This window comes from Homalodisca vitripennis, chromosome 2 (genome assembly GCF_021130785.1).
Source record: "Homalodisca vitripennis isolate AUS2020 chromosome 2, UT_GWSS_2.1, whole genome shotgun sequence".
NCBI classification, from domain to species: domain Eukaryota; kingdom Metazoa; phylum Arthropoda; class Insecta; order Hemiptera; family Cicadellidae; genus Homalodisca; species Homalodisca vitripennis.
In genome coordinates, this window is record NC_060208.1 from 18,883,370 (window position 1) to 18,909,103 (window position 25,734).

At 36.9% G+C, this 25,734-nt stretch overlaps 1 protein-coding gene and 1 non-coding gene across 4 annotated transcripts in view; both read right to left on the bottom strand.

Annotated features, from left to right (window-relative positions):
- LOC124353626 (protein-L-histidine N-pros-methyltransferase) overlaps nt 1–25,734 on the bottom strand; it is a 257,555-nt gene that overhangs the window by 108,644 nt on the left and 123,177 nt on the right. The window lies entirely within an intron of this gene.
- Nucleotides 20,083–20,154, bottom strand: Trnad-guc. The gene has a single exon. It is a non-coding gene; the product is annotated as a tRNA-Asp (tRNA).

The following is a 25,734-nucleotide window of genomic DNA, read 5'->3' on the forward strand; positions in this document are numbered from 1 at the left end:
GTACGTGACACCTGCCGCCGGTTCCTCGATTGTGGTAGAATTTTCTTGGATATCAGAATAGGGAGTTAGAACAATTATTTTTCTAAACGTTACTGAAGACTATCCCAGCATAGAATATTAGAAGAAATTACTTGGAAAACAACACAGATTGCAAATATAACATTGTTACTATGAAGTCAAATTTGACCACAAATAGACCTTTCGTCTAATTTAGACTTTGAGGCATTAATAGATAAGATATGGTACTTTGAGGCATTAATAGATAAGATATGGTACTTTGAGGCATTAATAGATAAGATATGGTACTTTGAGGCATTAATAGATAAGATATGGTACTTTGAGGCATTAATAGATAAGATATGGTACTTTGAGGCATTAATAGATAAGATAATATAAGATGAGGTATGAAAGTTACCCGAAACCGTCTAATTTAGAGGTACTAAAAATGCAAAACAAGTATTACAGCCTAAAACAGGACGAAACAATAAAACCAATTAGTGTATTACTACCACCGTACTATAATTAAAACTACTCACACTATCTTCTTTACTACTCATACTAATCATTTAAAGACAATCACTGTGTTAGCCTGCCCCCCCCACACACAAACACGCACGTCACTGGTATGCATGTAGTGGATTTACTTAATGTTTATTTTAATGTTAAATTATTTAAGATGTTGTTGATTGTTATTTATGTTTACGCACGTTCCTGATTATCTTTTCTTGCATGTTGATAGTTATATATTGTTACTTTTGCATTTGTAAAATTTGTATCACTTAGTTGTTATTTAGTTCTTATAATACACCACACATTTATTACTGTCGCTCGTTTTTATATTTAATTATTCATTACTGTCTTTGTTTATTTTTACCTTTTTGTTGATCATTTGTCAACTTACTTATATTTATTACTAATTCGCTGTTTTGTTGATTATTTTAACACTGTTTGTTATTTAATTATGTATGTATACATCATTAGTGCTATTAATAATTTACACTCTTTTTAACTTATTACTACTTGTGTAATTCCGCTGGAAGAATAAATAAACTTACAAGCTAGGAGTTACAAGTTTGGAACTAGTGAACACTTTCAGGTATCAATGTGATGACAATTTTTAAACTAATAACATGCCAAATGATTCAAATGAGAACTCCCAATTTGAAACGAGTTAAATGCACTCAAAACGGGAGTCATCCATTACTGAACCACTCGTCACCCGTTAACTCCTCACCCATGACACACGGAGCTGACGCTCGACTCGGAGCAGATTAGTATTCCTCAGGGACGAACCTTCCGCCCGAATTGCGACTCAAATTATTCTCGTCCTGACAAATATTCCGATACCGGGGCGGGACTGCCAACCGTCCCGGGCGTCTCGGCCAGTATTGATTCCATCCAGAGGGATTTATACAACTGCCATGTTGAGGAGGTTCTCTTGGAATGTATAATGACAGTACTAGGGATTGTACTCGGACTGCGAACATATGGGAGTCAAAGGCAACGTCTTCGTCTTGTTGTACACTAATTTGGTCCTTAGGAGGGTCTTAAAGAGGTCAAACCTGTGTCATTCAAATAATTCATAGACCTTTTAGGCTTCAATGGCGATCAGCCGAATCTCATGGTTGGACACTCACCATCATAGAACTCATTCTTGTCTATGAAAATTTAACTTTCATGTAAATCTACAGCATGATTCTATTTCGAGACATCTTGCCAGGTGATACATTCACATTTATGTTCATGAAGTTAAGGTTTCATAGCAGTATTTACATAATAATAATAATCTTTACACCCAGTTACCAAAAGATGGTGTCGTCTGTGTTTAAAAGTATGTCATATGATAGTATTCAGTTTGTTCGCAAATTTATGTATTCCACTTATTCTTGTAACCATGACAACCAAAGTAAAAACGCTCACCCACATTCCATAGAGTGACATACACCATCACTATAAGTCATTATGGAAATGAAACTTTTTGCCATATATCAAGTATATAGGTCAGTTTCGTCTTCTAGATATCGCGTGAACAGAGGTAGAAATCAAATCTTTCCAGACTCTGGAGCGATAGTCTCGCAGACAACAAATTGGCCACCTGTGCTGAACATCTGGAGGAATGGTAACAGCCCCGACCACCCGACCTGAGAAGATAGTTAAAACAAAACATTAAGCTGACTACATGAATGGCATAGCCAAGTATTTACCACACGACTGTAAAGAGTTAATTATAAACATCCACATTAGAGCCCAGACATCTCTCCTACTGACTACTAGCTGTTCCTTACTTAGATGATAACTCTGCTACGATCAAAGGGTTAATTCTAAACATCCACCTTAGAGATCTGATGTTTCCTCTGCTGACGAATATTTGTTTCCTTACTTAGATGATAACTCTGCTACGATCAAAGGGTTAATTCTAAACATCCACCTTAGAGATCTGATGTTTCCTCTGCTGACTACTATTTGTTCCTTACTTAGATGATAACTCTGCTACGAGCAAAGGGTTAATTCTAAACATCCACCTTAGAGATCTGATGTTTCCTCTGCTGACTACTATTTGTTCCTTACTTAGATGATAACTCTGCTACGAGCAAAGGGTTAATTCTAAACATCCACCTTAGAGATCTGATGTTTCCTCTGCTGACTACTATTTGTTCCTTACTTAGATGATAACTCTGCTACGAGCAAAGGGTTAATTCTAAACATCCACCTTAGAGATCTGATGTTTCCTCTGTTGACTACTATTTGTTCCTTACTTAGATGATAACTCTGCTACGAGCAAAGGGTTAATTCTAAACAGCCACCTTAGAGATTTGACGTCTCCCCTCCTGACTACTATTTGTTTCTTACTTAGATGATAACTTTGCTATGAGCAAAGGGTTAATTCTAAACATCCACCTTAGAGATCTGATGTTTCCTCTGCTGACTACTATTTGTTCCTTACTTAGATGATAACTCTGCTACGAGCAAAGGGTTAATTCTAAACATCCACCTTAGAGATCTGATGTTTCCTCTGCTGACTACTATTTGTTCCTTACTTAGATGATAACTCTGCTACGAGCAAAGGGTTAATTCTAAACATCCACCTTAGAGATCTGATGTTTCCTCTGCTGACTACTATTTGTTCCTTACTTAGATGATAACTCTGCTACGAGCAAAGGGTTAATTCTAAACATCCACCTTAGAGATCTGATGTTTCCTCTGCTGACTACTATTTGTTCCTTACTTAGATGATAACTCTGCTACGAGCAAAGGGTTAATTCTAAACATCCACCTTAGAGATCTGATGTTTCCTCTCCTGACTACTATTTGTTCCTTACTTAGATGATAACTCTGCTACGAGCAAAGGGTTAATTCTAAACATCCACCTTAGAGATCTGATGTTTCCTCTGCTGACTACTATTTGTTCCTTACTTAGATGATAACTCTGCTACGAGCAAAGGGTTAATTCTAAACATCCACCTTAGAGATCTGACGTTTCCCTCTGCTGACTACTATTTGTTCCTTACTTAGATGATAACTCTGCTACGAGCAAAGGGTTAATTCTAAACATCCACCTTAGAGATCTGATGTTTCCTCTGTTGACTACTATTTGTTCCTTACTTAGAAGATAACTCTGCTACGAGCAAAGGGTTAATTCTAAACATCCACCTTAGAGATCTGACGTCTCCCCTCCTGACTACTATCTGTTCCTTACTTAGATGATAACTCTGCTACGAGAACATCAACGTTACCTTCATTTACGGCTGACTTAGTTATTAAGTGCTTGTTGTTCAATATGAAATTCTCCTATAAAGTTAAAGGAATTATATATAAAAAAGTGTGCTGAGTTTCATCCGATAAATGGATATCCCTTGTATTAAAATGAGGTACATTTTGTTCTGGTTTGTGTAATGTAGAATTTAACTCACAGGTGTAAGTGTTGTATAGCCTACAGTTTAATCTTAGTACTACATTCAATGTACGTCACATTGGTTTGTGTACGTGTGATGGTAATCTCTTCATTAGTGACTTCACTATTATCTATTTAAAAAGGAAATATATGCAATGTTCCCCATTTGATTTGTAATTTAAACAGTAATTTATAATAGTGATGGACTGTTTTGACGCATCAGACCATGCGGCTGGTGAGAGTGATGGTAAGAAATCGTATGCTTGAATTGATTAACTTTGAAACTCGGGGGTACAATGACAGTATATAAATAAATTGTGGCCCTTGTTTGTATTCATATATTCTAAATGTGTTTTGACGCAATAAACAGGCCATTAAACCCAGGGTTCACACTACGGAATTGGTCCTCACGTTTAGATGTTCAGAGAGTTTAGCTACAATGTCGACGTTCTCGTCCAGTTCTCTGGTTCCATGATGAATTGGTCTCATCTACTGCATTAAAATGGTCACTGCACATGGTAAGGTTTCTGCTTGCAGATCCTTTCCCACTTTTCCACTGTACCTCTTCGATATTTCGTCTACTAATTCATGGTTACAGCACATGGTACTTTCTGTTTGTTTCTGCCCGCAGATACTTTCCCACTGTGCCTCTTCGCTATTCTGTCTACTGATTCATGGTTACAACACAAGGTAACTTTTAAATATTTCTGCTCGCCGATTCTTTCCCACTGTTCCTCTTCGATGTTCCGTCTACTCATTAATGGTCACTGCACACGGTACTTTTTGTTTGTTTCTGCTCACAGATTCTTCCCCACTGTTCCTGCTCGAAGTTCCGTCTACTGATTTTATCCATGGTTACAGCCCGCGATAATTTTTCATTATTTCCACACACTGTTCTTTGGAATGGAATTCTATAGTAACTACAAAATTGTTATCATATAGTTAATCGATGATACACTATTAATTAGCAATTATCGACTGCGACAGAAGAGCAGGTAGTCGCCTCACACGCACGCACCCCAACACTCACGATCGCAGGGGGTTGGGTCCAGCCCAGCATGGGTTATTGACGTAGAGACTCAAGACTAAGCAATACTCTGTGACAGTATCAATATATTATTCCTTGTTTGGTATCTCTTTTCTTGTCATGAAGTTTACAATCTATATAGATAGGCCTATACTAATCACTTCAGGATAAGACCACAAATAACAAAATCTCAGTTCAGTTGTTGGGGTACACCAGGTAACTAACAGGGCAAAAATGCAGTCGGTGCTAAGGAGTCCACTTGTGTGTGACTCTGCGTGTGTGTTGGTAAAAGTACCTGCGCCCAGCAGCAGTTACTATTTCCTAACACTACACAGCACGTGGCTACGCGTTGTATGTGGAGTGCTGAACGAGACTGTCCTCACAGACATTCGACCACTGGTGGCGATTCGAAAGCCATCTTCACATCCACAAAGGTGCAACATGATCATCTCCCGCCACGCAGTGCTTCTTAACCATAAGTTTGCTTAGAAAATGTCGTATCTCAATTATTAACCTTTATTTGTTATATAAAATGACATTTATGAATTGTTTTACATCTTGGGGTAATCTACCTATGAGGTATTAGGTTATTATGTGGTTTTGCCTACGAATAGAAGAAATATGGATTCACAGTGCACCTTAAGAAACTAAATTTTGAAGGCGACAGGAATTTACCGGGCATTTCCCATCGTTCCGTATTAAAAGAAATCAATAAAACCACATTTCGAAGTCTGCAATCTGATCTCTTCTTCAGGTGACTAATTAGTGTTTCAAACAACTACAATCCTGGTGTCAAGTCACATACCACTGCCTTTTTAATGTTTACTTAATTGTTCACAAACCATCCGTTTCAATCGAGAGATGCTTTCTCTATTGTTCCCAAAATGTATAATATTAACCGAAGAACAACATTGATAGTCATACACCTTCTTATACCGTTGCGATTTTTCAATTTCAAACGACTCTTGTAAAATCCTTTTCACCATGGTCTTGCAATTCGTTATTCAAATGAAATAACAAAATAGCCTACGTGAAGGTCTTTGCTGATAAGATATGTTATCTTAGGGCACACATATGGAAAACATTTGAACACTTTAGTCAAATAAATCTGTTAAACACAGTAAAATGTTTCGTTTATTCATGCCTAGCAATAGAATGTTGTCAATGAACTCTGGATCTGAAAACATTATTCATTAATTATTCAGTTATCTACTTTACTCTTGCTCTGCGGACAGAAATGCGGTCCAAAGTCGACGAAGCAGGAACATAGAATTTTAGAAGTACTTTAAAGCCTTGACGCAGAAAGAAATGTGAACACTTGATAAATTCGTTAGTTGTGAAATTTACGCAAAACTGCTGAATAGATGTTTCACACAATGGAGTGAAAATCCGTTAAGTTTGCCATCACCAAAGAGCTCGCCACTGCCCTGTAGAACGCTGAGCGAACAATGTACTGCAGGGTGTGTTCGCATCTTGACAGCGTGTTCTTATAATCACTTAATTGCTCATGAAAGAGCCCGGGGTTCGAATCCTGCCCTGTGCCCCAAACAGGTCAGCCCGTTCGGACACAAAGCGTTCGCCACAATTGCCATTTTTTCCGCGGCCCAGAATTTGCATGCGAATGAGCCGCTGAAGTGGACGGGCGGGAGATTAGCGAGGATCGGTCACCAGGTCTATACACCGACTATCGCCCCGATAATTTGCACGCTTTTTGAACACCCGTGAGAGTTTCTTGCACAATTTTGGCCGGAATTTGCATGACACAGAAGTAGCGCGCTGAGGGATAGTTATAAAAGAATACCGCACCCTCTGCTAGGGACGTTTTAAGTACCATCTCGTCAGGTTTCACGCCCAATCTGATCTATTGCGCTATTGAAATATGCATTTTGGTACTCTTTATAGCTTCATTGTGCGAAACTTGTTCTGTGGGATGGAGTAAATTGGAAGGTTTACAAAAAACCATTTATTGAGCATGAATACCCTTGAACTCGAGATCTTCAGTTATAAAACACTTGTGAGTCTGTCCACTTCAGACTTGAATATATTACATCAAATCCTAAAAATGTTGGAGACCTACATTGTGGGTCAAAAACGTTACTGATGCACCCAACCTCTTACGAAAATCGTGGTCTTAGCAATTCAAACAAAGAAGAGGAATTAAAATTCACCTTGATTGTAAGGTGAGAATCACACAATGAGTTGTAACATCACTATACACATAATCATGTCACAATACGTAGTATACAGTCTCAGAAAGATTGTTTTGAACTACAAATACGTGCTTTCGAACAAATTAATACTTGTTACAACCTAAATTGGGATCCCATGGCATTCGAGGCGTGCCTCTCTTGTGGCTTAGTTCATTTTTAAGCCACAGATCTCAAGTTGTCCAAATTTCAAACCATGTTTCTAATTCAATGAAAATTATTTATGGAGTCCCTCAAGGATCAATTCTCAGCCCTATTCTGTTCCTGCTCTATGTCAATGACATAGAATCATCACTACCACACGGAAGAATCGTGCAGTATGCGGATGATACGACTCTCTGTTTTAATGAAACAACATAATCAGTTTTAGAACAAAACACCTTTGTTGCAGTAAACAGTTGTGTGCAACATTTTCATAGCCTCAATCTAAAAACAAATTCTTCAAAATCCAATGTTATAAATGTTTCTTTGCGCTCGACAGACTGCGAATATGGCCCGGCCATCGTGTTGGATGAGGCCATATTAGAAGAGGTCTGTTCCTCGAAATTCCTTGGAATTTATCTTGATCAAGGTTTGATATGGAATTGTCATATCGATTACGTTTGCTCCAAATTAGCCTCAGGCATTTATGTGCTGAGGTCTCTAGCTAAATACTGCCCTATTCAGGTTATGATGACGGCTTATTATGGCTTGATCTATCCACATCTCACCTATGGACTAGTGCTGTGGGGTGCATGTGCAAGTAACCAATTTTTAAGAGCGTTCAAGCTTCAAAAACGAGCGATACGCATCATTGCAAAATTAAAATTAAGAGAGTCGTGCAGGCCAGTTTTCAAAAGATTGCAACTGTTGACTCTGCCAATGCTCAAATGCACCTTGACCAACGGACAGGATGTTCACTGGTACGAGACAAGAGGCAGAGAAAACTACCGAACCAGGAGACACAGGACGGTAGTTCATGAACGTTTGCCCTCACAGGCAGGAGTTCATCTCATCAACACCTTGCCAGATGAAATTAAAAATTCACCTACGCATAAAAAAATTTAAAACTCGTTTGAAACGCTGTTTAGTGTACAACGCTTTTTATAGCGTGAACGAGTTTATGGCGTATAACTGGGAGACCGCACAATCAGAAGACTTGCTCTCGAATTGAGGTGGGTAAAAAATTGGCGATGAATGGAGCAGAGTGAGTGTCAAAATGTATGTATGAATGAGAGTTCGATGTAGCATGTGTGTCAAAATTACTATATACTTGACGTTTGCTATACAAATGTACTATTTGTCTCCGCAATAAATACTTGACTATTGATTATTGACTATTGACTATTAGGATAAATAGTTAATCCTTGACTCTGCAGATAAATACATTTTAAGTATTATTTCGGTGAGATTAAAACATAATCGGTACCATATATATCAACATGTTGTGAATTCTTTGCTAATTAAACTAAATGATATTCCTTCTCTCACGTCTAATTTTGTTTTAATTTTATCTACGTTAGCAAAATTAAGCAAATTACCTACAAACAAGCGATGTGAATGGTTCACTAAACTCCCTCAAATAGTTTATTTATTACGAATATTCTCCATCAGTGGAGTTATGTACGAGTAGAAAATTTTAAAACACGTAAAACGATAATTTACAGATTGAAAAGAATTTCACAAAGATGGGCAGGACAATACCGTTCAAGCCGGTGTCGTTGATCAAACCGGAACCATTTATCAAGACAACCATTGCAGTAGCGGTTGCAACAGTATCGGGAACCCAGAGGAAATAAGGCGATATTTTACAGATTGAAAAGACACTTCACAAAGAAGGACAGGAAAATACCGTTGAAGTGGTGTATTTGCTAAAACCTGGGCATTTGTTAAGACAACCATTGCAAAAGCGGTAGCAACAGTATCAGGAACTCAGAGTAGATAAGGCTATATTTTACAGATTTAAAAGACACTTCACAAAAAATGACAGGACAATACCGTTGAAGTGAAATGCTAAAACCTAAGGCATTTGATAAGACAATCGTTGCAACAGCGGTTGCAACTGTATCAGGAACCCAGCGGAGTTAAGGCGATATTTTACAGATTGAAAAGACACTTCACAAAGAAGGACAGGACAATACCGTTCAATCCAGTATCGTTGTTGAAACACAAACCATTTATCAAGACAACCACTACTGTAGCGCTTGCAACGGTATCAGGAACCCAGAAGAGATAAGGCGATAAGGATAAGAGTGTCGACACGATTGCAAACGGACATACGCACGCCTTATAGTTGCGCACGCAAACGTGTCAGAACCGTTCGTTACCACACTTACTCAGCTGGCAAGAGTAATATCGCCTGACTACACTTCTTGAGTACTTTGTCTACTTGAGTAATTGTATCAAAATCAAATTTGGTGCCAATTTCGATATACCGCAGTGAGCAATAATATCATATAAGGATAAGTCCTATCGTTTAGTCTATCTGTCGTTCGTTTTGTTTACTTACAACATTTATAAAAAAATTAATGTTTGAGTTACAGCTACAGTTTTTGTCCTATTACGACTTAAGTACAAACTTAAATAAGAATTATAAGTTGAATTGTTTCAAAATAGTCACTTTTTAAAATTGATAAACTTTACTGAAACCATCGCAAATACAAAGGTTCAAAAACATTCCCCCAAAAATTGGGATTAAGACAAGATGAAAAATAATCAACAAAATGCATTTTGTAATGCACATTAAAAACCAATCCTAAGGTAGTGGACAAGAGTTGATACTTATTTAAAGAGCAATGTTACTTTGTCAATTGACTGTGATAAATCAAAGTGTAATTTATGATATTCGCTATATTGGAGATACAATTATGGCAACAGAGACGTCTAATATCACTTGAAACTGTATTAATGTGTTCTAAAAATGGAGAGAAGCACCAAACAATTTCAAATGATAAAATTTATTGAGTGATGATTCATAGGGAAGCTCTCGTCAAAGCAAAACTAGTTATAAAGAAAAAAAAATTTTCGTTCACTCTTTTTAATGATTTTTAGTTGTATTCCCCAAGAAGTGGTTCAGGATACTCTTAACCTATTTACGGAATAACACATAAAACTGAATGTTCTATGTAACCCAAAATATAGAGAACAATTTTTAATCTAATCTAAATAAAAACTATTTAAATTTGGCCATTTGTCACACTTGTTGAGGATAAAGTAACCATAATGTCTGATAGAATCGTCAGATATACGCTTTGCTTAGTTTGTTTTGCCTTAATAGTATTTTAGTTGAGTTTTGTAGTTACAGGTATTATACGGGTAATATTCAAAGTCATACAAAACAATTTTAACTCATATTATTAAAATTTTAGTTGCTGTATATAAAGTTTGCGATACAACTATTTTTTTTATATTTTGATTACACCTTCAATATCATATGTTATTATAGATTGCATAGGGAAATTTAAATTGTATTTAGAAAATACAATAATGATTCAGTCCTGGATATTTTGACAACAGACATCTATTATTAAAAAAATAAATAACCCCTCCTCCCTCCCCCCAAGAGAACAGGTTCATACATCTTAGTTACCTAGTCGAACGACCTAATACGAGGAAAACAGGGTTTCAAAAAAGGATTTGAAATAAAACTAAAGGTGTGAAATATATATTTTGGTTCTGATCTAAATACTTTATGAATGAATACAATTCAACTTTCAAAAATGAATAAGTAAATTGCCGAGGAACAATAAACACAGTACTTTTCCTACCGAAAATAATATTAATATAAATAGTGTTCCATAAGAAAAAACTAAGTTGACCATCATATTGGTTTTTAAAAGTTTTATGTACATATTTTTAAACGTCTCCAAAAACAAAGGGAAGGTTTCACATTGAAAGTTTGCTGTCTGATTTAGACTTTCCACGATCACAATGGAGACCAGCGTCTAAAAATTACCACTCTGCCTGTATTATAGAACACTAACGGGAAAAATTTCTAAAATTTCCAGGAATTAAATTATACTTTACGATAATTATGCATGAACGTTAAAAAAACCCCGACATGGACACAAAAAAAAAAAAAAAATATAAAAAAAAACAGCACACTGTTATAGGCTCCCCCCCCCCTTAGGAGAATACTCTCCATCATTCGAGTTGAGATGATTATGATGTGTGTAACACGTGGATGAGGTATAACCTTAAGGTCATACCGACAGTCATCTCCAATACCACACACCGAGGATGTTAGCTGCACAGATTTGAAAAGGGCCGACACGTGTTTTCAAACACGTGTTGTCTTATCGTTGACTCGACACAGACGTCACCTTTATCAAGGTGTGTCCGTCACATCCAAGTATTCAGGCCGCTCCTAGAACTTCCGCTTCTGCTTATCTTGAGATGCCATTAGCGCCTAATTTGTTGGTATCTTTCCCGTTCCGAAACTAAATCACACGGAGGCTTGCTCATGGAGCCAAGCGAATATTAAACACGCAAAAAATGGTTTGAAGGGAAAATCCGCTCTGCTTATCTTGAGATGCCATTAGCACCTAATTTGTTAGTATCTTCCCCATTCTGAAACTAAAGGAACGCGGAGGCTTGCTCATGGAGCCAAGCGAAGTAGAGATGCCATTAGCACCTAATTTGTTAGTATCTTTCCCATTCTGAAACTAAGGAACGCGGAGGCTTGCTCATGGAGCCAAGCGAATATTAAACACGAAAAAAATGGTTTGAAGGGAACATCCGCTCTGCTTATCTTGAGATGCCATTAGCGCCTAATTTGTTGGTATCTTCCCCATTCCGAAACTAAAGGACGCGGGGGCTTGCTCACGGGGACCGGTCAAGCGAAAGTTAAACACGAAAAAATGCTTTGAAGGGAACACAACCGCTGCAGTATAATAAGCGGCCACCACGACAATCGTATTATCGATATTCACAAGTAACGAATCTTCGATATAAATGATGTAAAAAACTACGTTATACGTGTTTCAAAATTACAGTATTAATTATATAATTTACTTTCTACTATTTTGAAGGATAAACGTGTCTGAAACATTGTTACAAAAATAACACGTATGTATGCAGCTGGTATTTATTCAAATACCTTGTACGTTATTTTAATTTGTTTGAATTAATTTGGAAAAATAATGTCTAAGGAAATAATGTTATAGGCCTTTTAAGATTGTATCAAACAATACAGTTGTTCTGTAAAATAAAAAACAGCTGGCAATTATTAATTATGAATATCTAAAGGTCAAAATATGTTTTTCGATTCAATACTTTACATATTTATAACCGATATAGTTGATTCGACCGTCGTGGTGGCCGCTTATTATACTGCAGCCACACAATCCAGACAACTTTAACAATCTTGCTTCATAAAATTATTCTGTATTTTTACTAACACCTGAAAAAATATGCATTTTATCCAACCTTATCACCACAACGAGGATTTAAAAAAGCAACACCTGCGCGGAGAACCATAATCTTTAATAAGCTTTTAAACAAGTCATTATGACAAACTAAGATCCGATTTTTGAAATTACCACAAATTTCAGGCAACAATGTTATGTAAAGAACGTTAAATATTAAGCCTGTATGTCGTTACAACTACTCGTATATTTATAGTTTACTAAAACAGTACAATTTTGAAAAGCACCACAAGTAGATAACAGATTCCTCCACAACAAAGGTTGTATTCATATATGCTGCACATTTTTTATAATTCCTTACTTACATTAAAAATGTTCCACAAAGCGGCTTGGCATTCCCTACTCTTTCAAATATTCTTTTCATTTTAAAGCACAAAACGCTTTAATTACGCTTAACGACAATGGAGCAACGTTGATCTACATCTAATCTTCTATTTCGCATTTTTCACAATCAGTGTCCCCAGTGGGCGCGACGAATTCGCTGCCAGCGAAATAAATGAACTTCGCCACTTTTAACCCTTTGATGGCGAATTAATGCACACCGTCCCGACTCGACAGGGTCGCGGGCGCCATTTTAGTTTTTAAGCGCTTATTGAAACCGAGCGAGGCGACATGGGATGATTTGCTCATCGCGGTGTGCGTACAGAGCGTCCCGTGATTAATTAATTGAGGTCGAGCGCTTACGCTTACGCGAGTAGAAAACGTGCCAGATGCCTAATCCGACCTCAGAGTCCGTGTCATTTTTTCCGTGTCATCGGAGGTCGATGGGCCGATCGGGCCACCTGGTCCGCAGATCAGACCGCACATTGTCTGTAGACCCATTCATACCATAGAGTCGTCAGGCGGCACGGTTTCTCATACGCTGGAAACACTCAGTGTGGACTAAATATCCCTTCCGGCACAATCGGCAGGGAAATAGGTTTCATGTGCGTCTTCCTTCCTGAAACATCAAAACTGAACGTGGATTATTAAACGGTGAAACAGGATTTTCCGGACATTTGCCATCGTTCAGTGAGAACAATCAGTTAAAAAACTACGTTTCGAGATCTGCAATCTGATCTCTTCTTCAGGTAAATAAATAACCTAACAAATAATTACAAACTAGGTTAAAATACAGGATAGTTAATTTTTTCACTGAACGATGGTAAATGTCCTGAAAAATCCTGTTTCCTTCACAATCCCTCCATCGTGAAAAATAAACTTCAAACAAAGGAGTGAATTCATCAGAAGACTATGGTTGGTGTGTTGATAGATTATTTTGAAACCTTTTTAAAGTCCACGATTATCTAAAAAACAATTACGTAATACTTAAAATTTAACAATTGTCACAGTAATGGTTTCTAGAACATTAGAGTCTTTAAAACCCCAATTTTGCTCCGCGCGCGTGTTCATGACCTAGATCAACAGTCGGAGAGGAGGTAGGTAGATTGTGTGAAAACTATAATTTTTATTACGGTTTCATTTTAGGATTACAGGATTACAACCACATTAAAAAACCATTTTTTCACAACCCTTAAAATAAAATGATGTTACGAACTTGTTTAAAAATTTGAACGACCGCCATACTGGAACAAAGTTACATACCAAACTTGCAAGTGAACATAGGTTTTTTACCTATTTATAAGATCAATTTTGGGTATCCAGTTTGAATTGGTTCAGCATTTATTTCGTCAGATTTTGTTAATCGAAAAGTTCTTGTAAGATTTGCTCGCAATCATTCTCGAAAACTGATTTGAACAACAGTTTGTTGCCTACAAGATTGTTTATGGCAAAAAAGTTGTGGAAGTGTGATATTTGCATTGCAAAATATATGAAATCATGTATATATTCTACTAGGTGTCTCCAATGTTCATTTTGAGCTTCTTCGTCGCCGAATTTTTAATCTCTTCAGACGAATATAACTCTAGATTCCATGAGCCAATTCTGTGACAGCTTCAGATTCTAGAATGATGCTGCACTAAGAGGAAGGTGAACTGCAGCTAACTCAACATTTCATTATCATTCACGTTCTATACTCTAAATAATATCCTTATTTTTTTTCTTCCGATTCAATTATTCTCTTAAAATTTGTCAATGCCTCGGCCGATAGTTTCTGCTTTTTGGATGGCATCACGGTCCGTTGTACGACTTGTGTTGTGCTGTTTGTGTTCAAGAACCACCAGAACAATGCCTTGGAGGGGACCTTCTAAAAAGTTTGAGAAATGTTACATAGCTTGGTTGAGTTCTTCGGAACAACGCTAAACGTAGTGGGGGCGAAGCGCAGGTTATCCGACAAAGATTCTTAAACTTAATTTGCAGTAAGGGGAATTTTAATCCACATTACGACTAAATATATAAAAACAATCTCTACTGTTTAGACCTCATTCTGCGTAAAAAACAAAATTAGAAAAAAAAAATATAAATATTTTTAGGTATATAAAATGTTTAATAAAAATTCTAAAAATTAGAGATTTGATCGTCTTTTTAGAATTTTTTAAGCGTATTATTGGATTGAATTTTACTGATAGTAATGAACAAACTATTTTACAAAAATAAAAAAAAATAGTGTATTGTTTACATTAATAGAATTATCTCATATAATTATATAAAAAGACTCGTAGAAAATTAAATATTACAAAGCACATTTTCATCTCTACGATTTAATGCTACTTCTGTATTTTATTTACGTAAATTTTGCCACTTAGACGACATATTTGTATTGAATAATTTCAATCTAATCGGAGGGTTGAAACTAATCAACGAGAACTTGCTTGCAAAAAATTAATATCTATGAGTTTTTTATCAATATTTTGTGGAAAATATTTTTAATTATGAGGATTCGGAAATTTTCTCCACTACTTCACAAAGACACTTTAACTACTTTGTTGTTGTTTTATTTATAAATAATGGTCATCTTAAACTAAAATTAAAACATTAGTGTTTACATCAATATACCTTATCCAAGTAATAAACGGTAAAACGTGATCGTTTCAAACCGGTTTTCCGCGTACTCCTCGGTCTTAGATAACGCTCCTTATCTGTAGATAGAGTCGTGTTGAAAGCCAGATAGGCAAATATTGGCAGCTAAACCTGTTTATTGGCCTTTGTTTTTTAAAATGGAACTTTTTTGGAGGCGTAAAAATCATACGGTCTTCACTAACTTCCATAATGAAATCCATTAAATCAGACTATTTTTTGCGCAATTTTTTTCATTAATAAATTTTTTTCAATGTCAGTTAATTTCATTAATTGTCAACAGAGTTTTGCAAATTATTTTATTTGTATAGAATTTGTAAAATTACTTTTCTATTACTTTGTTCAATGTACAATAGGAAAGTTTTGGGACAAAACATTGATAGGCCTACTACTGTATCTTACGAATCTGTAGGCAAAGTTCACATATAAAATCTATGTATAAACTAGTTTTACTTTTGTCGCCTTTGCTTTACTACGAAGGGCGCTCTGAGTCTGTAACGATTAACGCGGCTATAATGTTACAGATGTATTGGCTGAGCGTTAGCGAAGCTTATCACTCGAGGGACTGGAATAAATTTTTCATTTTTGTCTGTCAGTCTGCCTAAGCCACACAACATATCGAGAATGAGCTCACCTAATAGAATTTTTGCAATGGAGCTTCATTTCTATTTCGAGCCACATCGAGATCGACAATTTTGTATGTCGCTCAAAAGACTTTAACTGAGCGTCATTGAAGACTTAGTAGGTAGGCTTGTAAAATTTCGCAAAATACATAAGTCTTCAACTGAGCGATATCATGACATTTTAAATTGTTACCTAGATAAATCGAAGTCATTTTTTATGTATCAATTAGCCTAATTAAACGAGCTATAGACCTCAGTGACGCCCGGTTATTGCGACGCGTGGTTGTGCCAAAATCCTACTTCAATGGTTTGAAGTTTTGAAAAAATAAATGCAAATTTTCTAAATATCCGAGCTCTTACATGCTACGATTTTTACAGTAAATCCAATTTTAGCTTTGGAGTACGGTATAGTACAATAATACGTGTGGGCTTCCCAATCCAAACATAGCAATATATGCCCAATATTTTGTGAGATTAAATATTTTTAAACACACATGTGTGGGTATCGAAATAAAATCTTAATGAACTTATAAAACAGTGCATTTATCTATAAAGTGTTGTTATCACAAAGCCTTTATCCACGTTTTCTGCAGCCGGAAATGGACCAACAACCGAACACAGGAAGATTATCGTACTCGTGAATTTATGCCTTTGTACTTGCATCCTGTGCAGTGACAACGCCTGGACTGGACACCAGACAGCTTGTATATATGATTGAACCCTTACCTTTCCTTTATTTTTCTTCTTCCTATTCTTTATGTTTGTATATATTAATACCTCCCCCACCTGACGAAGAGGATAGATATAAATCCTCGAAACGTTGTGTTATACCTTTCGTAACATATAATATAACGATGGCAAATGTTCGAAATCCTGTTATACTTTCAAGTGCCTATGAGAGTGATTAATCATTTTTCCATAAAAAATGTCATTTTAAAAATCTGAGAGGGGGCGATGCTCCTTTGGCCCCTTCCCTGGATCCGTCACTGACCCTCTCATCAATTACTTAAACTTGTCTATAGGATAGTTGTATGCCTTCTAAGACTTGATTGTTATCTACCCCATTTGTGATCAGGCACTCTAGAATGTTATTATGTTACGCGATAAGACACTATCAGGGGCATGTTTATCTTTAGTCGAATTACGCGGCTGCTTGATTGAGGAACTAGTACACAAGATAAGGTATAAATGCTATCTACCCGACCACTAGTTTTCTTAAAACACGCTGAATAATAGTTTCGCAGAATATAAAACCGCATTAATAATGATTACAGTGGAATGGTTCCAGAAGACAGCAAGTTTTGGTGTGGGCAAGTTGAAAGTGAAATTGAGAGTTGGCACGAAAAGTGAGAGGTAATTGTGTGGGCTACGTTTCTATCTCACATTTTTATTGGAAAAAAATACAATTCATTGTTAACTTTCAAATGAAATCAATGATTATCACTCTTATAAATCCGAGATTATTGTGTCCCGCGGATATATTCGACTGATCCTGACTCTGTTGGCGGAGGACGAGCTGTGATCGGGTACAACAATAATGAAGGGGGACAGACAACGAACGACGTGTATCTGTATCTGTAAGGGGTTGGAGGGGTGTTGAGGGAGGGAAGCCGGCCAATGGTCAGCGAGCGGCGAGGGGAGGTTAATTAAAGAAGGGGCAACAATTAGCAACCACCCCTCTGCCGACCAATCAGGCAGCACCAACCCTTCCTTCCCCTCCCCTCCCGCCCTCCACATCTCCAAACTCATCTACGCCGGTCAGCACAACGCGTAATTACTCACTTTTCTTCTTCTTCTCACCCCCCCCCCCACTTCACCTTTTATCCCTGCGAGTCGAGGCGAGGCAATCAATAAAATATTGTCGAGACAATTATTTCACTGCGGCTCTTTCTTTTATTCCTTACACAGGATACAATCTAGGTATCCATGAAATCGTACTTCAGTAAATGATGTACACATACATACATACATACATACATATACGTTATGACCATACACGTTACTGATTTTCCCTTCACCTTGTACAAAGCCACGAGACTCTAAATGCGGCGTAAGCGTTGATTCCTTGGGAAATTTGTTTCCCGCCTGGTGAATACAGTTGGGGACCTATAAAAAAGCATTTATATCCCATCCAATAATAATATCAAAAAACTCTTATAGGCTATCAATTGTCTGAAACAGCGAGGGTGTGGACAGGGAACCCTCTCATGTATTTAATTTATCGTTTAATAAAACTTATTTAATAAAAAAGTAATTAAAAAAGAATAGGTCTTATTTTAACAGGCGAAGTCAGGGCTAAGAAGCCCTCTCTAACACTTAATCTGGGGACCAACGGCTTAAAGGTGACTTCCGAACCACCACCAATAGCCGGGCAGGCGGGCTGCTTGCAAGGACAGGATCGCTCAGCGGTCACCCATCCAAACAGCTCGACGTCGCTTGCGTTAACCGTGGTACCCGCTACACTGCGCCATTGGCGAGTTTTAGTAAGTGGTATTTAGCAAGCTCTTGTTAGCCCCAGGAGGGTTCACTTCTGGCTGGTTTATAGCTTCCAGTTGACCTACACCAAACCTACAGCAAAAAAAAAAAAAAAAAAATGATCATTACATCTGGACAATCTGTGGATGTCCAGGAGCGGCAGGGACATCACTAACCGCAAATGTCCAGGTATAGGGGTGCAAGGGTTGATCGATAGGTCTAGTCTACTGCGGGAAATGACTGGAATGGATGGAGCTCCCTTAGTGTTAAAGGCTGCTCCTAGCCTAAACAAAAGGGAGTACTGCTCCCTACAATGTTTGACTGGAAGAGGTTCCAACAAAGCTACCTACCCTCCTCTTCTTCCAAGGTGACATAACAAGGTTGGAAGCCGCTTTCCCTCCTCAGGGGATCTGGCATCTACCACCAGCATTAGCCATCCTGAACATCCTATCACTCCGGAAACATGCGCTAAGGTGCTTTAGGACTAGTACAATGAAGGGATTTCTCAGTACTTGTCCTAAGTGAAAAAAGGTGTTTTCTTAAGTGTGTTTAGTAATTTTTTTCCTCGCAAAACCCGAAAAGGATCTAAATAAATTAAAGTTATAGAATCCAAACATTTACAAAAGTGTCGTTTATGTACACATATTTTTGTAGCTACCACAAAGACAGTTAGAATTATTTAATTAATTCCTTTATTTTCGAGAAAAGTTAACTAAAATATTTCTGTGGTTGCATATTTAAAATTTAGTAAGTCCGAGAAATCGACTACTTATTCTAAATTTGGTCAAAGTAGTACTAATTATAGTTCTCTTATTTGACCGCAAAGTATACAGTTAGGTTTGGAGTAGGTAGCGTAGAAGAGACAGTTGATTATGACAGCAATAGTGAGCTGTGAACCAATGATAGGTCTCGACGCATGCGCAGCGACCAAGAGACGGCAAAAAGTGACGATTGAAAATTGTTGTCGTTTTTATATAAAAAATTAGACGGAACAAATTTACTGCATAGTTTAAAAAACACTGTACATAAATTCAGTTTATATTTAACAGAAGTATTGAAAGAAACTGCTCATAAATGATAAATATTAACAACTCAACAACTACAAATATTCACACTGGGAAATAAAATGTTTAGGTAAAATACTAAAAATATAAAACTGTAAGAGACGTATCGGTCTTAATTAAATACACAAAAGCAATTTTTAAAAAGTCTGAAATTAATATTTAGATATAATAAACACAATTTTATTCCAATACTTTTAGTCTTATATAATGCTGTAATATAATTTCAAGTATTCCTTAATCATACGTTCATTATATGCAGTGTTTTAATGTCTAAAGTTTTCTTTATCCACTAAAACAAACTACTAATAGAGAAAGAAATATGCAAAAATAAGAAAAGTCAATAATTGTCCTCGAAATTTTACAAAAAAGTTCAAATACTTGCCTTGGTGATATTGTATTATTCTGAAATCTATAGAGACCTGCAAAAATTAAACCTCCCCGGCGGGGAATCGAACCCCGGTCTCCCGCGTGACAGGCGGGGATACTGACCACTATACTACCGAGGACTTGTGTTGAGGGAAGCTTAGAATTGTATTGAGTTCATCGCGTCATTTTCTTTATCTTAAAATCCATATAACTATGTTATGTCGTGTCAAATGATTCATTTTACTTACTCAGAAATATACTGCTCATACAGACATGTTATATAATTCTGAAGACTTCAAACAATTGTTAATTGTGAGCATTGAATTATTGCGACTGAACTAAAGACTGCCCTAGAGGTGACTTAATTCTAAATTATATTTACGTTGGAAAAATACCTAAATTTATTGCTTATTAATTGCTGACCTATGTTATTTTCTCTAATGTAAATGAATCAAAATGGATTTAAAATAAATTAATATCTCTCACTCATCATCGTTAATTTTTCTCACACATTGCGAAGAATACGATGAAAACTAAACGATTTTCCATACTCAAACAATATTCATATCGTTTTATTGAAAGAAGTCATGGCTCACATTAAGCATTGCTAATTAATTTTTTTAATTATTTTTTGTTTTTATTTTTTTTCAATTTTATAAAAAAACTGTATAAAAATGGTTTATATATTATTTTTTTAAAGATATAAAATATAATTCGTAAAAACATATTCATAAAACATAATTAGTCGTATTTATTTCATATGTATCTAATACAATGTGGCCAGAAGGCTTAATTAAAATAAGGACATGATTATCCATACAAGAATCAAAGAATATCTTTAACCGTACTAAAGATACGGTCCTACACACCTACACGGGTGGTCGCCACAACCTACCAGTTTGTGAATCGTAAACGGGTACAGTGCCGTATAGAAGTTCACTAAAAATTTTCATAATACGCTGAAATAATTGTACGGTAACAAAGTTTATCTGTATGGGGTGCCTGCGCAAGAACAGCCAGTCGACGAGAATGTTCAGATTACAAAAACAAGCTAATTTGAATTTTATAGGGTCCTTAAAAAGATTGCAGCTGTTGACCCTGCCGAGTCTTTACATTTTTGGAACAACTCTGGTTTGTATGTCCAAATGTATCAAGACCAAGACATACATTCGTGTCAGACTAGAGGCAGGGAAAACTACCGAACTGGCCAACACAGAACGGTGGTTTATGAACGCTTGCCGTCGCACACGGGGGTTCATTTCATCAACAAGCTGCCACACTGGATCAAAAATGCCCTAAAGCCCAAGGCGCCCAAAACTCGTCTAAAACGCTTTTAACCGTCACAGGAATTTTGTAATATCAACGAGGTTTTGGCATAAATCTGAAGGTGGGAAAATTGGGGAGTGAAAGAAAAACGTGCGAATTAAATATTGTGTGTTTAAATGTTAATTTTGATGTAGATTGGACGATAAAATTTTAATATAATTGACGCATGCTATACATGTAACTCATGTCCACGCAAAAAAGCTTGATAATTGACTAATACTAAGTAAACACTAGACATGACTAGTTGTCAACAAATTACTATGGTATTTTCGTAGTCACGTGCAAGACTTAAGACGATTGCCGAAGGGAGGATCAGAAATGGTCGCACAAACGAGGGACAGTGTAAGGGCGGAAGGGTTAACACGGAAGGGCGAGGCTGTCACGCTGCCTGGGCCAATTACACCGCTTAATTAACAAGGGGGTGAGGGGGGTAATTAAAGCACCCTGCGCCTGCCAGCCTGCGCGGCCACCCGCAATACACGCCTCGTCTTTATACAGCTGTTTCTAGCGCCCAATGACGACTGAAGACGTTACTCCCCCCCCCCCCCATCAAGACAGACCACTCAACAGATAGATGCGGGAAATTATTGCGATACTCTGACTAGTTTCCTGTAAAAATATTCGTTTTGGGATCACCAGTCAAAAAAGCGGTTTTCGGAAAATTGTCCGCCCATGCTGGTGTTTGTGCACGTAAGCACTTATTGTCCTGTGAAGACACAATCGGGATTGGTTTTGTCGTGGGTTCTGGAATGTTATTAAACTTTTAATTAATCGATATACTTTAATACAACTGCCATCATACATAGCGTAGCTATGGTAGGAAGGATTGATTCAATGTTAATGTAAGTTCAGCTCCAGTTAACCTTCCTCTCAGTACAGCGTCTGGAATCTGATGCTGTCACAGACTTGACTCCTGGAATCTGGAAGCATGTTCGTCTGAATAGATTAGAGAAAAGTCAGCTACGAAGAAGCTCAAAAGAAACTCTTTACTTCGTTTCGATAACGGAGACAACTATACTACGAAATATAGTGTAACTAGTAGTTACCCGCGGCTTCGCGCACAATTTTGTAAGTTTTGCGCCGGTATGAGCACGTCTGGTTCGAGTAAATTATATTTTCGTCGCCAATGTTGATTTTGTGTTGTTGCCACGATCTAGAAAATACGTAAAAAGGTTATAATTATAGCTATTATAATAAACAACTATTTTTGCAGATGTGGCAAATTAAGTAATCACCATCTGGGGTAATTTTTGGTATAGTTTGTCCGGAACCTCAAGAGCTCTGAGGATTTTGCGACCCTCGCGCCCGAACGCGCACACAACGCCACACGCGCATCCCGGCCTAGAGGCACGTACTATGCTATAGTCTCCACAACTGCTAGTTTTCACATTTTTCATCTTAGGGTAATATTCTTGTAATATTTTTAGTTCTGCATATTATTCCATGAACGAGGCCAAACACGAATGGCTACGACATTAGAAGTTGAGATGATCATTGATCCCTTGTTTCTCCAGATTTCAAAATTTACAAAAATATTAACCAAATATAAATAAATAAAAAATAGACTAAGGTATACTAAGTGAGTCACCTGCGCGTGACGACAGTTAGGCCAGGCTAAGCATATGACTGTATACGTGTGCACAGGTCGCCTTGTAATCCTCTGGGACTCTTAAAATAGCTCACGGACTATAGATAGTATTAAAACGTGGCTGAAGTAGAATATAGTTGCTATATACTGTGGGCACGTATTCAAATTCCGAATATATTCCAAATTTGCACAAACAACGTCTTTATAAAAGTATTAGTTTTTAAATTCCAATTACTAAATACGTTAGCTGTATTGATTACTGATAACCCAGTATTACGTCACTGTCCCTAACTATAATGCGATATTAAAAACTTAAATGAATTTACTCAGCGTAGCAAGTTAGGTTATGTATTGATAACGGAACAACTCATTACTCGCTGTTGCGTCACAGCAGTGTGTGGGTGGTTGTGACGCGTAGGCGTACGCACACAAGCACATCGCCTGTAATTTATGTATGCTAATACTCATAGCGGCCACGCCATGTTGACTTAGCCGGTCTTACCAATTAACAGTGCATCGGGCCAGTGAATCTACGTATCTGTGTATCCAGGTGTTACGTCACAGCAGAGTGTGGGTGGTTGTATATCACGTGATTTATAATCAAATTAAAATATATCAACAAATCTAAACTAAATCGGATGTTCGAAAATGCATTCAAGTAATTCACAATAGAACTTTACATACAAAAATAAGTTTTTTATGAATTTGAAAAAAAATTTGTGTTTTCCATTTAAAAGCTTTACATAAAAATGAATATTTCATGCACGGTTCATATTTAAAAAATGTATATTTCAGTTTTGTTTTATAAAATGCTATACCTATAGCTCATAAATATTTCAAATAACGTGTTGCTTCATGAAGTTATAATTCGTATACAGTACACTGTAAAACAGTCATAGTGTTATCTTTATCAGTTTTTATTTAAGTATTGAATTTTCCAAGTATCCTTTAAATTCCTGTTTATTATATTATTTTTTTATTAACAAGTACCTTAGGGCAACATATTTATCTTTATAGTTTGTTAATTTTAGATTCGTTTCATACCAAAAATAAATCTTTCAATTTTAAAAAGTTGTTCTGGTTAACTTTGCGTAAATATTGGTACAACTTTTCATGTATGTGTGGAATGTTAATGACAGGAAAGATTAATTCATACAAACAGAACTTTTTTTAAACTAACCATAAATTTTGAGTAAAGAATAAAAATTTCTTTTGCCATTTACAGTTTGAGTCTTTAAATTCCTAGACAGTAATACAAAACCCTTGTTCCGGTGGTATAAAAGCGTGGATTTTAATTTGGAAACAGTATAGTTTGACAAATTATTGAAACTAAGATCAAACCATACGGTGGTCTGAAATTTATGAAATTTTGCACAAGCATCTTACTAATAGATACCCTCAAATATTTTTTATCATCCATGCTTTAACTCTTTAAATATAAATCATGCATGTTACTTAAAAATGATTTATGTGATCAGTTGACAATCGAAAACAGTTAAAAACTATATAAGCAGTTATGCATTCAATATTTAAAACAATGACGAACAAAACTATCCCCAGTAAATTTAGACTCTTCAGTTCCTGGTATATACGAGGACAATATAAAGCGTAAGAAAATATGTGCCATATCTTCACACTGTTTATAGGTAGTAAATTTGTTGACTGGTTAGAGGGGGGGGGGGGGTGTAAGATACCGAGGTAAAACTACTTCGCGGCATTTGGCTCGTATGTGGTGGGAAGAGCGTAACATAATACAGATTACCATTTCACCATTGTTGGACTACCACAAGGGCAGCGATGAGAGAGCAATGTTTGTTGATTGCATTTGATTGGATTGGATTGATTTCAACTAGATTTGAGAAAACACTTAAAAAGCGAGAGGAGATTTAGTAGAAAGATTTATTCCGTGAAGAATGTTCATTTTGAAAAATGGCGTAAGAAAGAAATTGGTCTGTAATTCAATGGGTAGGCAATGAATTCTTTTACAATAAATTCTCATAGTACTGAGTGCAAGTGTACCAGAACATGGGGGTAATGATCCTTCTACCGCTCGTTTCAGGGGGGTGGAAGAGCAGGGGAGGGGGTGAAAGGGTGGGATGAAAGGGTTGGCGTTCTCGCAGACGCATCATAACGGTAATTAGCCTCTGTTAATTACAACAAGAACTTCAGCCGCCAATCCCGCCGCTGCTTGTGGAGCAGGCGCACCTCCACACTTGCCGCGATTGACAGGTCTCTTGGCCCGGCTCTGTGTAAAGAATAGTCTGTAGACCAATGAGATTACTTCTTGTCGTGAATCGGGAAAAAATTTGCTATTTTCGATTCAAATTCAAAAGCTAATTTTTAAATATTTTTTTATTCCATAAAGACACAACATAATCATGTCTGCTATGTCCTCTGGGATAGTTTTAGATGCTTCGTGAGTACAAGACCATAGAGAGTACGGAGCAAACTGTCGAAACAAGCTCGCCATTTCTGATTGGAAACAACCATTTTTGTGGAAGTTAGTCCTGTGGGTTGGTGCCCACATACAGGTACACCCAGCACTCTATTCCTCTCTCAATAACATTTTACCCATTTCTTTTTGCGGTTATGTTGTTGCTCCTTGTAAAAGATTAATTGGGCCTTAGACAGTTGTGCAGGGAATATTTTGGGAAGCTTGAATTTCTGACTTTGCCCTGCCTCTACATATTTGACATTATTATGTATTGCAGACCAAATGCACTTTGGTCCTTGGTGGGGACTTTCACCGATATGAGACAAGAGGTAGGGACAACTATCTAGCCCAACATCACAGGTTGACGCTGAC